At 55.6% G+C, this 17,777-nt stretch overlaps 1 protein-coding gene across 1 annotated transcript in view; it reads right to left on the bottom strand.

Moving 5' to 3' along the window:
* CDC42SE1 (CDC42 small effector 1) overlaps positions 1–12,879 on the bottom strand; it is a 54,772-nt gene extending 41,893 nt beyond the window's left edge. Inside the window, exon 1 of the mRNA XM_005293698.5 lies at positions 12,567–12,879. The gene's annotated coding sequence lies outside the window, so the exon portion shown is untranslated. The remainder of the gene's footprint in view (positions 1–12,566) is intronic.
* Between the last annotated feature and the right edge of the window lie 4,898 nt (positions 12,880–17,777).

Raw genomic sequence — 17,777 nt, 5'->3', positions numbered from 1 at the left:
TGCAAGTGCCAGGCGCTAAAGGAATCCGGCAGCCAGAGGCTTTATCTGGGAGTTGGTTTCCATCCAGCAGCTCCCCGACAGGCCACGCAGATCGCCCACCCTGACGGACCAACACACCATCCCCCAGGAGCCTGCTTCCTTGTGGGAGCCCACAGGGCTAAACTTCCCGCTGGGCATGCTAAAGGGAAGTGGGGGAGGCAGGAAAGGGATGGTGCATAAGTGGGGTGCTCTCAGCCACGGTACTTCTAATGCAGCCATCACCGGGGTATCGAGGCGCGAGGAGCAGTGCGTTGGAGGGAGGCGAGAGAGCCACGTGCACATACAGCTTTGTCTACACTGGGACATTACTTCAGATTAAGGCAGGGCGCGAATTCAAAGTGGAATAGCTACTCTGGAATAACTCCATGGGTGGACACTTTTATTCCAGAGTACGAGCCCCTTATTCTGAATTAAGCCTGGTCTACATAGTAACACTCAGGACCATTAATCTGAATGAACGAAAAGATGGGAATTTAAAGAGGGGATTCGATAAACTGCATTAACCGCCTGCCTGGATCCTCCTGTTCAATTCATTCAGATTAAGGCCACTGTAATTCTGAAGGTGTCAATGGAAGCGGGGGAGGTGTGGGGTCCAGATGGGACCAGGGCAGTGCAGGGGTGCAGATGGGCGATTGATGGACACGGGGGAGGGGCAGGGTGCAGTCAGGAGCCGGGGCGCTGTGGGGGTACAGACGGGAGCATAGACGCATTGCTGGAAAAGAGGGGGCGGGGGGCAGATGGGAAGGAGCGAACATGTGTCTGTTAATCTCTTTTCCAGGCAGACCCTGCTCTAACCCAGCCGGCTTCACGGCTTCACTTGGCCGTGCAGAGAAAATCCTCCCCCGAATCAGTCGGCGCGGGCGGCTGGCCCCGACCTGCCTGAGTGCAGGCTGGGCCCCGTGGCCACGGCTGCCGCACAGGAACGCGCCTCGGGCCGGGCCTGATTGGAATTGCCCATCCTGCCCCGACCTGCTTGGCTCTGATGAATCTTCCACCTGGAGCCGGGAGGAATCCGCCACTTGGCAGAGCAGGGAACGTCCCTGCCAGGGCCCGTCTCTCTGGTGCTATGGAGGCGGGACGGGGACTAGGGGGAGAACAGGAAAAATCGCTCCAACGCGCTGCTCACCCCACCTCAGTCACGTCAGAGGCTCCCAGCTCTCGGTGCGCACGTGAATCTCTGCACCAGGCCTCGGGGAAGAGCCGCTGAATCCACCCAAAACCAGACCCAACCCACCCATCTGCAGGGCTGGGTGCTGCCCAGACACAGCAAGAGACAGTCCCTGCCCCAAAGAGCTCACAGTCTGAAGAGACACAGGGTAGGAAGGGAAACTGAGGCACAGAGAGGGGAAGGGAGTTACTTAAGACAGTTCTAGCCCTGCCTCTCTTGCTGTCTCTGGAACCCCCTCACCATAGTATGGAGCACCTCACAATCTGTAATGTATTTATTCTCATGTAAGGCAGGCCAAGCTATTATCCCCATTGGGGAAACTGAGGCACGGAGAGACTGAGTGACTTGCCCAAGGTCACGTAGGGAGTCTGTGGTGGAGTCCCTGGGCCATCCTGCCTCTGACCCCTTCCTGTGCCCCAATCCTGTGCTCTAGCCACTAGACAACACTTTCATTGCGTGTTGGGCTGGCTTCTCTCTCCCCGTGTGCCCCTCCTCGTGGTATCTGGCCCACAGCTTTGGGGTCCCACCTCACACAAGCTGGCTCCTGGTACGCGGCTGGCCTTAGAGCACATGGCTTGGCACCTGGTCTGGGGCAGATGGGGGAAAACAAATCTGTGCTTTCTCCATGGCTCCGGGAACTAGGGAGTGAAGGGGGAGTATGGGCGGCTCCCACCTCGGGCCGCCCAGAGGGACTGGGATAGAGCGATTCATGTGCCAAGGCCTCACTCCGTAGCCCGAGCGCCTCCAGCCAGAGGCAGGCACGGCAGCAGAGTGGCAGGCTCCCTCCGAGAGCCGGGCAGGGCACAGCCGCAGGGACTTGCCTTAATGGAAGATTTGCATTGGCTGCCCTCCCTTCTCCAACCCCGCCCGCTCCCAGCCCTCGGGGAGGGTCAGACTGGCCCGAGTCGCCCTGCGCACGCCAGGGGAGCTGTGGATTTGGCCCAGACGCTCGTTGTAAACCCCACGCCGAGAACAGGAGCGGACACTCCTCTCTGGCCAACTGACCCCCTCCTCCCCCAGACTCCAGCCCTTGCCCCACGCTCAGAGCGCCCCGTCCCCACCCACATCGGCCCCCAGACGGCGGAGCAGAGAGGTGCCCTGGCAGAGCTCCATTTCCTTGAAGGAACACTGTGGACGGCGGGGAGGAGGAGGAGGAGGGAGCAGATGACTCAGGTCCCTTGAGCTGCTCATGGAAGAGAGACTGCACAGCGAGATCCTAGCTCGTGCACCAGAGCAGGCCGGCTGGGGGGTTATATAGCGCTCAGGGCAAGGCCGGGGGACAGCAGGGGTGAGCTCATATCGCAGCTGGGAATATCCCTCTCCCACCTGCGCAGCTTTGGTGCCGGTATCAATCCAGCTGTTTCAGTGGAGTGGCTCCCGATTTACACCGCTGAGAGTCGGATCAGGCCTGGGGCTGCTTGACTCCATTGAATGCCAGGCACTGATGGCTCAGAAAGGGGCCACGTTCTCTCCCTGGACGTCAGCGTGTTGATGCCGGCAGAGCGGCTGGCTCTGTCACGTTATGTGCAAAACGTCACTAATTCCGATGCAATTCGATGTCCTGACAGGACGCCCTGGGCCCAGCTAGTCCGTTTTGCAGGAAGGGGTCAACACGAACACGTTCGCACTGGCCTCTGTTGCATCCCGGCGCGCTACAGCGGGGACCTGGGGGCCAGGACTCCTGGGTTTTATCCCTGGCTCTGGCAGGGAAGTGGGTTCTAGTGGTTAGCGCACACAAAGAGGAGTCCTGACTCCTGGCCCTGGGAGGGGAGTGTCACTTCGGGTCTGTCTACACTGGTCTCTGATTCAGGTTTGAGCCTAAGCCCTGCTTCTGTCCATCCACAAACCCGCCTGACTCGGGTCAGCACTCAGGACTTGGGTCCTAGGACCCTGCTGAGGGGGTGGGGCAGCACCGAAGTCCTGCTGTGACTTGGGTCCAGTCCTCCTGCAGCGTGGGTGCAGCTCAAGGCACAGACCCCATCGGAAGGTCTGCGTCGCGCAGCATGGACACCACAAGCTCGGGTCCCACCGACCTGGGCTTCGGGTGCGGTGGAGCCAGACCCTGAGCGGTCAGAGCAGGGCAGCGGGAATCAGGCCTCCTGGGTTCTGTCCCTAGCTCTGCTCCTGGCTTTCGGGCAGCCCCTTTCCCTGCTCAGTGAACCCTCGTGCGAAGTGGCGAGGAGACGGACCTGCAGCAGAGAGTTGGGACTGATGCTCCGTCGAGCAAGGAGACCAGAACAGGTAGAGCGGCCTGCAGACCGGCTCTGCCTTCCTCTTAGACTCCATTACCCCTCTCCCTGCCTAACTGGGAACGTCCGATCGCAGCTTGGCTGCTCCCCCCCAGCACTAAATTCACTTTGAAAGCAACAGGGCGCACGTCCAGCGGGTAAAAACCGAACTCAGGGCCTGATTCGCCTCTCGTTCCCGCTGGGGTCCGTCGGGAGTAACTCCGCGGCCCACAGTGGCGTTCGAACCCTGTAGGGGAGAGGAGACAAGACAGGGGCCCTGGATCCGACTCGGAAGTGGCCCAGCGCATTGGGTGGTCCGGGCCCGTTGTAGCAGAGCGTGTCTGAGGGAACCGCCGGCCTCCCGTCCACGCGCATCCCCAGGCGGAGGGTCAGATCACTGTGACTCATGCTCCTCTATCAGCTGTTGGGGATTTCGCCCCAGTTCTCCAGAAACAAACTGAAAAGGGGAAAGACACCGACCAGCCAGCCAGACCACCCGCATGACTGCAGAATCCTGCCTCCCCCGCATCCTGGTGCCAGTCCTGCCCCATGTACAACTGGGAGGGGGGGGGAGATTCTGATCCGGGCTGGGCCTCTGCTGACTCCCAGTTCACACCAGAGAAAGGCAGAGGAGAACCAGGCCCAGGGCTGATGACTAAACGGCTCCTTCCTACACCACGTATCTGCCCTGGGCTAAAGTCACAAGCGGACGCAGCTCACGGTGATTTCAATGAGACCAGCAGCCTCCTCCCATCAGGGCTAGATCCATCTCATCTGCTCCTGGGACGTCCCGGGGGCAAGAAGGCTGATACAGCTGTGGGCGGGGAGTGAGAGTCCGTTCGGCTGCTCAGGGTCTGTCTACGCTGCAACGCAAGCCCAAGGTGAGTAGAACCCGAGTGAGCAGACCCCGGGTTTGGTAACCTAGGGCTTGAACGTCTACACTCGTCTGTAACCCCAGGTTAGGAATTGTTGAACCCTGGATCCCAACCTGCATCTCCACTGCATTACACGGGCCAGGGTCCAAACCCCCGGACCCCAGCCGGCATCCCTTCGAGAAAAGGAAAAGGCCCCATGTCACACACTCGTTCCAGGGCCTTTCCCTACAGCCCAGCGCTGCCGAAAGCGGAACCTGATGCCAGTCGGGGGCCAGCCCAATCCGCTGACCCAGTAACCCCGGTGCCATCCCATTGGACGGCCAGACGAGTAGAGAACAGGCGGGGCACAGTCAGCATGCCCTCGACTTGCGCAATGCACTGTTTTATTTAACCGCTGCTGTCGTCTAGCAACTGCGGGGCTGGTCCGACACGAACAGCAGGAGACGGGTGAGGGCAGCGCCAATGGGCGTGACTGCACTGGGGCCTACCGTGCCAAGACAGCTCCTATAGTCATGTGCCAGGGATACATCTAGTGGCCTCCTGGACTAGCATCTCTGGAGGGGCTTTGGTGCTCACTGGTGATAGCCTCTGGTCGTGAGATTCAAACGTGCACGAGGCATGTTAGTTTCATACTAATTTAGGGCTTGTCTACACATGGAGTTATTCCCGATTAACTATTCCTGATTCACTCCCTGTGTGGACACACTTATACTGGAATAAGGGCTTGTCCACACAGGGACATTCAGAAAGTTAATCCTAGGGTGACCAGATGTCCCGATTTTATAGGGACAGTCCCAATATTTGAGGCTTTTTCTTATACGGAAGCCTATGACCCCCCACCCCCGTCCCAATTTTTCACACTTGCTGTCTGATCACCCTAGTTAATCCTAATTAACTGAAGGTGGGAATTGGAAGTGGATTAGTTAAAAATCACATTCGATCCCTGTGCAGGTGCTGGGATTCAGATTTAAAGTGGTCTTCATGCAGTTTAGTTTAATTAATTTTCGAAATGAATTAAGACCAACCAAATTAAGACCACTTTAAATTTTTGAACGAGGGTGTTCACACAGGGGTTTAATGTGGTATAGTTAATCCTCTTTAAAATGTACACCCCCACCTTAATCCAAATTAATTTCCCCATGTAGACAAACCCAGAGTCCTAATTTTCCTTCCAGGTGGGTCTAAGGCTGAGAAGTTGGATCGATTCACTCGTGGGTGCTGTCGAAATCCAGGCCTGTTGTGCGGACTGGACCTGCAGCACGACCGGATCCACACTACAAACCGGAACGCTGCTTGGCATCGGCGGAAAGCGCATCCACATGGCTACTAGATCCCCAACACGGCTGTGTGCGTGTGTAGCACAGACTGGGCCTCGGCATGCAGCTGGACGGGCCTGGCAACAACACTTTGATTTATAGCAGTAGCCCCTAGAAACGCCAGCCCTGATCTGGGACAGTCCCTGCCCCAAAGAGCTTACAGTCTAAATAGACCAGTCAGCTAATGGATGGGAGGGGAAACTGAGGCACGGAGAGGGGAGGTAGCTAGGTCACACAGCAGGTCAGAGCCAGGAACGGAACCCAGGACTCCTGAGACACCCCCGCCCCCAAGCCTAACCACTAGGCCACACTGCCTCTGCAACACCATCCTGAAGGTCAACAAACTCAGGTGGTCAGGCCCAGGGGGAAGGCAGGCAAAGCAAAGTTGCATGGCAGGGCTGAGCGGACTCTTCCCCTGGACATACCGGCCCAGGAACACCGAGCTCTGGCCCCCCACACCGGATCTCCGCTGCACAAAGAGCTATCCAGATGTGGCCTCCTGCGCTTTAGCTCCAGGCCATTCCTCCTTATTCCCCCTTCATCTCATCGGAGACTGAGCAATTCCTATCCGTATTGTTCTGTGTAGATATTTATAGCCTCCGTTCACCTCCCTCCCCCATCCCCAGCCCAGCCTTCTTTTTCCTGGGCCATTATACATTTAGTTCCCTGCTTTCACTACCGCAGCCTAGTGAAAAAATCACAAGCGTCTCCTCTGTGGCGAGATCAGCTGGTGGGTAGGAGGGGAAAGCACATGTTCCGGGATCTCTGGTTTCACTGAGACATGGGGTCCCTGTTCCGGGTTGTCTACAGATCAGATAAGGAGGGGGTGGAAGAGGAGACGTGTGACAAGACATACAAGAATACCGTGAACTTCTGTAGCGCCTTCGACCTGCACTTCAACTCCACTTTACAGAGTGGGAAACTGAGGCACCACGGGGCACGTCACTCATCAGCAGCAGACCCCAGGAGTCCTGTCCCGTGGTCACTAGACTAGGTCGATTTCCACCCCCCTGTCACAGCAGCGAATGATGTGCCATGGATGATACACAGCGGTAAAAGCGAGCCCGGTTCGCAATGCCAGGGCCCTCAGCGCTGGGGAGGCACCTCTGAAAGAGCCGTGAAGGAGATGAACAGTTCTCCCACCCCCCGCGGAATCACTCATGCCCGTGCAAAGAGGTGCCCTCCCGACTGGGTAGCAACTACACCCAGTTAACCCTGGCGTGCAGCAGCTAAACTGATTGAGAAGCCGCCCGGCCGCAGCCCCTGGCCAAACCTCGTGGCCCAAAATTCCTACGTGCCAGGAGGTCACCATGGGCAGACCCCTCTGCTCAGCTCCCAGTGTGAGCGGGAATAGAGGCATCTACAGAAGTAGCTTTTATGTTAGCCGGTCATGGAAACAGAACAAAAATGAATAGAAAGAAAAAAAACCTCCCCCCCGAAACACACTCAAACCGGTTTAGAACGTAGCTGCGCTCCAGCCGCCTGCCCCTGGGGTGACCTGTCTGTGCACAGAGCTGCCACACGGACCTAGCTAGCCCCACCACAAACGGCCGCTCTGTTCCCCCCCAGCAAGGCCGCGGCTACGCTCAGACCCAGGGAACTCTTCAACGGGGCAGCTGCTAACAAGGACGCTCACGAATTACGTCTGCCTTGGAAACGCCAGCTCCAAGCCGCCAACACAATTCACGATTCGGCTCCGCCGGGCCAGACTCCCAGCTGGTGCAAATCAGGACCGCTCTGCTGACATCAATGGAGGAACACTGATTCACATCGGCTGGGGAATCTGAGGCAGAGAGAGATGGGGCTGCTCCAAACAGCAGGTGCTGCAAAGCAGAAGGTCCTTGCTCCCACAGGGGAGAGAGGGTGGAAAGGGATAAAGAAGAGGGCAAACAGGGAAGCGAGCAGGGGATGGGAGAGATGCAGGATAGAGGGCAGCAGGTGCAGAGGCGAAAGCTCTGCTGACCTGGGCAGAAGGAGCAGAGAAAGGGGCAACTGGGGGTTAGCTGCAGTGAGTCCATGGAGGGTTTGAGACGCATGGGAGACAATTCTGAACCACTGGTGAGAGTGGCAGGAGTTCTGAGGGGGCCGTGGTGGAAAACTGGGCATCTGAGCTCAGGCAACAGGGCCCGGCTCACCCTGCGTTCAGGGCGAGGGGGATCAGAGGCTACGACGGAGGAGAACGAGGTTGCCCTGGACCGGATCCTCAGCTGGTGGAAATCAGCACAGCTCTGCTCTTCGCCGTATCTCGTGACAGAGTGACGCTGATTTCCACCAGCCGAGGATCCAGCCCCACGTTTGTCACTTGCTACTGTGTGTTCCAGCTCTGCGTGCATTTTCTTTGCCCCTCATCTTCCTCTTTGGGAGCCTGATTCGGATCTCACATCTCTGGAGTCACCCCTGATTGACGCAGGGGTGAGAAGAGAATCGGGCCTCTGGGGTCTGTGGTGTGTCAGGCAGTGGGGAGACAGAAGTCACGTCCAGGAAAGTACACCCTGGTAGTCCCTGCAACCTCAACGTGGATTGTCTCTTTGCTCTGTCTCTGTACAGCGCCTAGCGCACTGGGGGCTGTACCGTTGACTGGGGCTTCCTACTGCAATGCTGTCAGTCATCCCCGTATCCCCCACACCGTGTTCTCACCCTCAGCCTGGGAGAAGGGGGTGCAAAGGCCTCTCTGAAACCCACCCATGTGCTCCCCACCCCCTCTGGTAAATGACTGAGGTTGTTCCTCCCGCAACTGCTGAATGAGAAGAAAGTAACAGTCCACAAAGACGTTCCCTCCTCCTCCCCCTCCACGGCCCGCTCTTGCGAGCAGAAAATCTGCTCGGCCCCAAAGACAGAGCATTCCTCAGCATGCCAAAGGCTCATTGTGCCCTGGCCCAGCCGCTGGCATTTGCAGAGCTCGGCTAAATTCCATTAACCCTCTGCGGGGCGCGCCGGACTAGCCGGCAGTACCCATTCCAGTCGGGCTCCCTTGGACCCGTCACCAGCCCACGCATCAGCCCCAAGCTAAGTGCCGAGCAGGACTGGGCCTCTTTTCTGCCCTCAGCGTCACAGCGAGCTCTCCCGGACTTGACGCCTTGTGCTTTAGTCCAGTTTCGAGTGGCTACTCCGGGGCAGCAGCGTTCCAGCAGCACGGCCTGGCGGCGAGTCACACCTGGCACGTCCCCGTGCCGCTGGCAGGAAAGACGGTGAGATGGGACGCTCCATCCCTTCCCCTGATCGCCTTGGAGTCGAACCGCCCTTCACAAGAACGCCGGCCAGCTGCACGCAGGCCTTGTGGTCATATTCAGGTCACCTCTGCTCCGGGCCAATCATTCCCCTTCATGCCCCTTAATCCTGGCCTGATGGCGTTAGGACTCAAGAGATCTGGGTTCTGTGATTGGGCTGCTCCACTGCCCAAACATTATCCAGCACGAAGCTCTCTGGGTACGTCCCCACTGCAATGAAAAGCTCACGGCACCAGGCCTCAGAGCCTGAGTCGGCTCAGTTCTGCGGGGCCAAAAACAGCATTTGGGCTTGGGCTGGAGCCTGGTTTCTGACCCCCTCCCCCTCCCCGGGTCTCAGAGCCCAACCTGAGCATCTACACTGCAATTATTAGCCCCCGGAACCAGCTGACCCAAGCCAGCCGCTTTGATTGCAGTGTAGACGTACCCTCTGCAACTCTGGTTCCCCTCCCGTCCTTTGGCTATTGAGACCAGGTGCTCGTCAGGATAAGGGGTGTCTGTGTGTCGCCCAGCACAAGGGGAGCCCTGCGACCATCTTTTCGGTCTGTGTTTGTACCGTCCCTGGCACCCGGGGCTCCTAGGTACTATAGGAACACAAATAAAATATTATTTAGTACCATAATGGAGGCAAACTTGCCCCAAATCAGGGGCGACTGGATCATCCGTTTTGGCTCAGCTCACCGTAGTGATCACAGACGGATAGGAAATTCATATCCGGGTGCCCCTAAAAAAATCAAGCGGTGTCTGGATCCCCTGGCGAGGGTTGGGCTCACCACTAAGGCGAACACACGCAGCCTCTCTCTTCAGAAGCCAATGGGCCAAATCCTCACCTGGTGCAAGTTAGTTTTGCCTCACTGAAGTCAACGGCGCAATGAGGATTTATTCCAGCCAGGGATCTCGCCCTGGCTTTTAAAGAGATGGGCCAACCCTACGATATTCAGCTAAGAACTGAAGGACCAAGTTCTGCTCGGATACCTGCCTGTCCTCTTTAGTCCAGCTGAAGTAAATCGACCTGGCTCCACCGTTGCTGGTTTACCCCAGCCGTGGATTGAGCCCTTTGACGCCCGAGCTTTGCACAACCGCAGCTGAGAACTGAGGCTGCACCCAGGTGGGTCTGAAAAACCAGGCTAGAAATGGCAAGATTTCAAACCCGCGTCCGCCCCCAGCCGAGAATACTGTGAGAACGAGCCTTTTGCGCAGCGTTTCAGCGCTTCTCCTGCTGGCCCCCGGGGAACAGCAGAGGCAGCACGAGATGTCTGGTATTTAATCAAGATCCTTTCTTGCTACTGTGTGGAACAATGGGTGCCCAGCACGCCACACGGGGTAGCAAAATTAAACCCTGCTACTGAAAAATGCAACACAGTTTAATTTCCCTGTTAAGTCCTTGGGAGGCTGTGAGAGCCGCAAACATGCCCAAAGGCAGTGAGTCACTGTGTTTATTCTGCAGGGCTGTAGCAGGGCTGACCAGAGGAGTTTCTCCATAGAGCCACAATTCTAAAATCAGACGGGACCTACCGTGACCACCTAATCCCACCTCCTGCACAGCACAGGCCAGAGAACCTCCGCGAAATCATTCCTGTTTCAGCTACAACATCTCTTTCAGAAGAGGCTGCTTGAAGAGGTTTAGGTTGGATATTAGGAAACACTATTTCACTAGGAGGTGGTGAAGCACTGGAATGGGTTACCCAGGGAGGTGGTGGAATCTCCATCCTTAGAGGTTTTTAAGGCCCGGCTTGACAAAGCCCTGGCTGGGATGATTTAGTTGGGGTTGGTCCTGCTTTGAGCAGGGGGTTGGACTAGATGACCTCCTGAGGTCCCTTCCAACCCTGATATTCTAGGATTTCAAAATCGCCAGTGAGGATGGAGAACCCACCACGACCCTTGGGGAATTGCTCCCACGGTCTAAAGTGTCTCATTCAAACACACACCAAAAAAATCCATCAACCCATCCTTCATCACATGAGAGACTGCTTAAGAAAAGCAAAGGCCTTACAATTAATCCACCCTAAGGGAGTTTCCCCTGCAAAGGACAGAGGCTGGACAGGTCTGACTCTCCAAGCCACAGGCTACATTCTGTCCTCGTCGCCAGCGGCGCATCTCCACCAAACGAGGCCAGAATCTGACACAGGTTCTGCTGAGACGGGGCTGGGGCGGAAAGTAGGTTTCCCCCAGGGGGGGCTTTGAGGATGTGCAGACCACGTTTTGCTGACAGGGAAAGGCTCTGGGGACCCAACCTTGCTTCCACGGACAGCACGACTGGGCCTGCCTGTTCCTACGGCCCTTTGGAAGGCAAGGGAACCATCCGGTTCTCAGCTCAGAGACACAGACACACACAAAATGACTTCTCTTGCAGCCCTCGTCTGGCCGCTTTGCTGTTGAGAAATCCTACAGCAGCAGGCAGCACGTCACAGGCGTGGGATCCTGCCAGGGCCGGAGTGCCCCACTGTCCTGGACTCTGGGGGGAGGTTCTGCATGAAGCAATTGTGTAGATACAATCAGAGCTCTAATGCTGTCTTAGTGGGTCTCCGGTTTCTTACTCACCACTGAATCAGCAGGGATCACGGGGGCGGGAAGGTTCCCCAGAAGGCTTGTCAGCAGCCTACATTTTAAGGGGCCAACGCTGGTTTTATTCCTCTGCATTAGAACTGACCTTTGAAGACCCTTATTGACATTTCGGCCACCACCACAGAGGTCCTGGGCTTGAGCCTGACCTCAGGCCAAGGTCACAGCATTGGGGTGGGTCACACTATTGGGGGGGAACAAACCGCTCCAGCTCCACAGTCCCATAACTGGGGCAATTGCTGCATAACCAGCCAAGACCCAAAGGCACACAAAGGAGAGAGGAAAAGATGCAGTCCCCGTCCCCGACCCGCTTGGATCAAAATCACCAGTTTCACCATCAGGAACATGCCGCCCAGAGCCAGGGGGTGACCCTGCAAACCCCTCACTGGCTCCAGGGCGGCCGGAGTAAAGGCTGGCTCCATGAGAAAGGGTTCCCACTTCCATCAGCAGAGGAGACACACAACAGCACCAGCCCTCTCCCCTGCCAGCCATTCCTTCACAGGTTTGCAAGTTACAGCCTGCAAATGCTTTGCTCCTAGTCACCCTGCCCATTAGTCACCGTGAGAGGAGACAGAGCGATTTGAACTCCCTGCTTCTCCGGCTTGAATTCAAACACATGTCTGAAAAGAGCGAGACTTCCGGCTCCATCCCACCCCGCGCCCCTTTTCTGTTGGGAGCTTTGAATATTTCAAGCCCTGGAAAAGCATTTCACCTACCTGCTTAAAAACAACCCCCCCCTCCCAGCTGTTACAGGAAAGGAGGGGGGGGGGAAAACTTTCCCACAAGTCCCAGTTCAAATCTGAATCAATGGGACGCATTCAAGCCAGGCTCTGGAATGTTTTAAGAGCTCCTGAAGGTGCAATCGGGTTTCACTTCAGAGCAAGTAACAGGCGGGGGGGAATTGCCGGTGAACTGAGCGAAGAGCCATGTTGCTTTCAAACACAGGCTCCTTCCCCACCCATGGGGAAAGGGATCAAGCCAGGCGGGTGCCTTAGCTAAGGCGAAGAAGCCCCTTGTCCGAGCCACTAACCGCCCCCCTCCCCTTGTGCCTGAGTGCCGGGTCTCCCACGCACAGACACAGGGTGAAATGAACCAGGGTGAAATTAACCAGAGCGAAGAGTCTATTGTTTTTTTAAATCAAGTCATCTCCTTACCTTCCCCTTCTCGCAGCCCGATCCCAGCGGGGCTTTCTCCGGGGCTTTCCCCCCCGGCCGGCTCTCTGTGCCCGAAAAGGAGGAGGAAACTTTCCTTGGGAACTTCAACCCCTGCCCGAGGTGTGGTTCTGTTAGAGAGGAGCGAGGAAATGGTCGGGTTGCAACACTGTTGTTGAAAGAGACGCTCTCCGGAGGCACAGCACCGACCCTGGCCACCGGCGGGCATTGCACAAGGCAGGAAAAGATGTCAGAGGAACCCTGTCGCTTTTCTCTTCGTGCCGGCCAGATTAACTCTCAGCTGTCTGGGCTCCGGGCCAGATGAGAGGAACCAGTTTATTAGGGCCAGAGAATTGTTGGCTTTTGGGGGTTTTTTTTTAAGGCTGATTTTAGGTGCCTGGGTCAAAATAAAAGGCCCCCCCCCCCTCAATTAGCCTCATTTCCTTTAAGTGAACTGGGCTGATTAATGCCAGCCGAGCCACTGGCCAGTCAGTTGCCCAGAATAAAAGGCCATGGTTTGAAAATGAAGCTGAGATGTATTTCCCAGGAGAAGTGGTTGGCAGCAGCTGCAGGGGTGTCATGGGGACATCCCCAGGTAGAGGTGGGGAAAGGGGACTTGGGTTTAGGGTACAGGGTTCTATCCCTGAGTGTTCTTACACAAGTAACTGCCTCAGTTTCCCCCACTGGGCTAGTGAGACAAGCCCTGTGAACACTTATGCAGCTGCTTAATTAATGGTCTACTCGTTTGAGAGAAGGTAAGTGTGCATGTCATTGTTGGTAAGCGCAGGCCTTAATACAGTTCGGTTCTGAGGATAAATTCTCTAATGTGCCTAAAGTGCTTGGCGATCGTCAGTGATGCCTGGTCGAGAGGGAACAAGACCTGGGGCATGTCTACACTACAGCTGCAAGGCTTCAAGCACGCCTCTCCGTCCGGGTCGATAGACACACGCTCACTCTGCTCGCGTTAGCACGCTATACATCACGGTGTAGGTGTTGTGGCTCGGGAGGTGGCGCAGGCTAGCCACCTGGGCAGGGACACGGGGTCGGTCGGGCATGTGCTCTGGTGGCGAGCTGTGCTCAATGGCCACTTGGCTGTTTTAGCACACTAGCTTGAGCAGAACCAGCATGTCCGTCTACCCAGCCTGGGAGGCATGATTCCCTGCTGCAGTGTAGACATACCCCGTGTCATGCCACTTGCATTCGGCACGTGGCTGAACCTTTCTGGGCCTTGGTTTTCCCATCTGCAAAATGGGTGTAAAAATAAATATGGTTTAATATGGACAGAAATATGGTTGTGATTTTTCTGGGCCTGATTTTGTCTTGCACCTTGTAGAGTCATTTGTACCGGCGCAAAATGGGCATAAAGCACTATTCTTCTTATCGCACTGGAGTAAATCAGCATCATCCCCAGCAGATCTCAAAGCACTTTGTACAGGTCATCAGTATCATTATCCTCATTTTACAGATGGGGAAACTGAGGCACGGAGCGGGGATGTAGTTAAGAGACAGGATAGCGCCTCTGGAGATCTGAGTTCAGTTCCTGGCTGAGATTAAACTTGCCTCTGATTCCAAACGTGGGCTTGCTAGGACGGAGCTTGCATGGTCACTGTCCATCCTGTACCTGTGCTGTGGAGATCTCTGGGGCTGTCTATAGGTGCTTGAAGTGATTTTCATCCTATCCAGGGTTTACAGTTCAAGGCTTTCGGCACCCCCACTATACAAATTATTCCAGCACCCTGGGTGGTCAGTTCCATTCTGTTCCTTCCTGAAATGGTGCTAACTTGCCCACAAGAGAGGAATCAGGGAATGGCAGGAGAGGAAACACGGGAATTGTGGCGTTTGACCCCCAGGATTCCAGACCCTTTTGCTTTGTGTCCCACAATGCACGGCGAGGGATGTCCCAGAATGCACAGAGCCCAGCGGTGAAGCAAAGCACTGGGAACGTTGCATGCTTCCCCTCCACAAAGTCCCTGCTGTGTAGGTGCCCTGGCCGGCTAGATCCTCAATGATACTGAGGTGCCTCCCTCCCATCGGCTGTGCCCACCCCGTGAGTGTCAGTCTTCCGGGGAGGGCACAGCCGATGTCTTGTAGGACAAGAACCCCCCTAAGGAGGCGTCGAGGGAGAACTGACCCAATTGTTTCAAAGGGACCCTGTCCAAGCACTCTGTGGGATTTAAAAAAATACTGGGCCAGATCCCCAACTGGTGTAATGTAACATCTCTCCACTCCATTGCAAAGGAACTACAATGATTTCCCCCAGCTGAAGATCTGGCCCATTGTTTTTCATTCACTGCGCTTTTAATAACAACCCAGTTGGGGCTTCCTCCCGGTGCATGCACCGAGATTTATTATTGTAGGGTTGATTCAGACACATTGTTAAAATGAAAAATAAACTCCAGGACACAGCAGGTCTGAATTCCTGTTGTGGCTGCCAGCCTCCACAATCCGCAGCTTTGCCCAGTAGAGAGAGGGGGGCGTCTGGACCAGATTGTGAGACGCTGAGGCCAGAATTTTCAGACGTGACCACCGATTTCTGCAATGCAATTCGTGGGGCTCCAAATCACTGTGGGCCGGCTCAACTCGTGCAGCAGCAAGGAATTGTTTTGCATCATGTGAGTAAAACATCATTTGTCACTATCCCTGTGGCAATGATGGGGCAGGGGAATCGGAGTCTGGCTTTTTGCAAGGCACAGCCGGTCTCACACATCCCTCATGTCGAGAGATGGCTCTCGGGTTATCTCCAAACCCAGATCATCAAGTCAACGGGAATGAGGTGCCTAAACACCTTTGAGGATGTGGGCCAAAGTGCCTTATGGCCCACGCAAACGGCCTCACTTTTACAGCTGAAAATGATTCGCGTCACCAATGCCTGGTCCTGACGCTGCGGTTAAAGAGACCGACAGGCCCAGCTCTGCAAAGCTACCTAGGTTCCTCCCTTCCATTGATTTCAGTTGACGTTCGGAGCTGCAAGTCTGAGGATCAGGGCAGAGGGCTTGTGTCATAGGTTCAGGCGCGTTGGGCCCAGCCTCATCTGTGATTGACCAGGCAGCTGGGATGGATCAAGTGAGTACACAAGCCAGCAAGCGGCTCTATTGAGGAGGAGAGCGACAGGAAGCAAGGTGGGTGAGGGGAGGGGAAAGGTCGGTGGGCGCCCGCAGCCTGCTTTGTGAGTGTCGCGTTTGAAGATGCCAGAGGTGCCCTGATGGAAGGTGACAGTTCTTGCGCTGGGAGAACAGGCTGGTAGCTCTGCCGCGTTGTGATTCTATAATTATACTGCTCTCGTTCAGTTCCCCCTGGAGACGAGCCCGGCTTTACCCCGGAATGCCAGGGCAGTTCAGGTTTCCTGCATGAATAATATCGAGGCTCTGTCTCCCACACGGCATCCCCCTGTTTGGGCCTTGGCAGCTTGGTCGGGATGTTGCCAAGCAGAATGTATCATCGCCTCTTTGGACAGCTGCAGACCTTGGGCACCCGCTGTCCCTGGGCGTGAGAAACCCAGCCTTGTTCCTGGAATGGAACTTTGTGGCAATGCAACTGTTACACCAGGAACAGTCCGGAGCCTTTCAGAGCCCCCGGTTTGCGCTCAGAATGTGTTAACAGCCCGGGGGCTGGCACGGCTCCTCCGGCCGCATGGGAACTGTGGGCTATCGCTCCGCCCATGTGTAAGGATAGTGGTAAGTGGGCCTATAGGACATCACTGGTTAGGCCACAGAGCAATCTCCCATCCCGGAAGCTCAGCTTCCACTCCTCGTTAATTTCATTAATTTTTCAATGGCAAAATGCTTTTTGGGAATGAATTATAGAGCGGCCCTGGGCTCAGCTTATGTAACGCGCTGCAACCGTTCTTTCTTGGCCTCTTCCCACTCTCCTTCTCACCTGCCCCCACGGATTTATTTTCTCAAGGTGGGTTAAAGGCACAGACTCGACCGGCTGCAGCCCTCCTACGGGAGAAGCCGTGCAGGAGATTCAGGAGCGGGGGTGGGGGGTGGGAAGGAGAGGACTGCAAAGTAGCGCCCCATAGATCTGTGGGGGCCGAATCCCTTTGTTGTGCCAGGCTGTCGCTCCAGAGAGAATGAACCATAGAGTCTCCCTCATCTTCATCCTCTGCAGCAAGTGACACCACCCCCTGCACAGAAATCAGAGCTGGGATAGCCTAGAACAGGGGCTCCTGGGCAGTGCTTCCTACGGCCTCGCCTTCACGCTGCGCCCAGCCTCACTGTCAGTGTCTCCAGGGATGGCTCTTCATAGAATCATAGAAGATCAGGGTTGGAAGGGACCTCAGGAGGTATCTAGTCCAACCCCCTGCTCAAGGCAGGACCAACCCCAACTAAATCACCCCAGCCAGGGCTTTGTCAAGCCTGACCTTAAAAACCTCTAAGGAAGGAGATTCCACCACCTCCCTAGGGAACCCATTCCAGTGCTTCACCACCCTCCTAGTGAAATAGTTTTTCCTAATATCCAACCTAGACCTCCCCCACTGCAACTTGAACCCATTACTCCTTGTTCTGTCATCTGCTACCACTGAGAACAGCCGAGCTCCATCCTCTTTGGAACCCACCTTTAGGTAGCTGAAGGCTGCTATCAAATCCCCCCTCACTCTTCTCTTCTGCAGACTAAATAATCCCAGTTCCCTCAGCCTCTCCTCATAAGTCATGTGCCCCAGCCCCCCAATCATTTTTGTTGCCCTCCACTGGACTCTCTCCAATTTCTCCACATCCTTTCTGTAGTGGGGGGCCCAAAACTGGACGCAATATTCCAGATGTGGCCTCACCAATGGCGAATAGAGGGGAATAATCACTTCCCTCGATCTGCTGGCAATGCTCCTACTAATGCAGTCCAATATGCCTTGAGAAACTCTTCCACAGTCTAATGGGCTGGGAACGAAACAGAGGGATGTGCCCCTAGCGGCACTGGATCCAACTATCCAGCTCTCTGCTCACCACGCCCTCCGTCAGGCTGGCTGGGAAACGGCATTCGGGTTTGTTCCTGGGGGGGGGAAAATTCAACAGAAAAGTTTTCATTTTGGGGGAGGGGGAAATCCAAAGATTTTTGGGGTTTGTTGAAAAACTGAAAACCCCCCAACTCAAAAACTGTCAGGTAAAAGGAGGTGGGCTTTTAATGAGATCTTGAAACATTTCATCCAAAACAGACGTGTCCGGTGGAAATTTCTGTTTCGATGGGAAAGTGATTTTTCGTTAAAAATTTATCAGTTGA

Source organism: Chrysemys picta, chromosome 20 (genome assembly GCF_011386835.1).
Source record: "Chrysemys picta bellii isolate R12L10 chromosome 20, ASM1138683v2, whole genome shotgun sequence".
Lineage (NCBI taxonomy): Eukaryota > Metazoa > Chordata > Testudines > Emydidae > Chrysemys > Chrysemys picta.
Note: the sequence above shows the minus strand (reverse complement) of the source record. Positions and strands in the feature narration are given on the sequence as shown.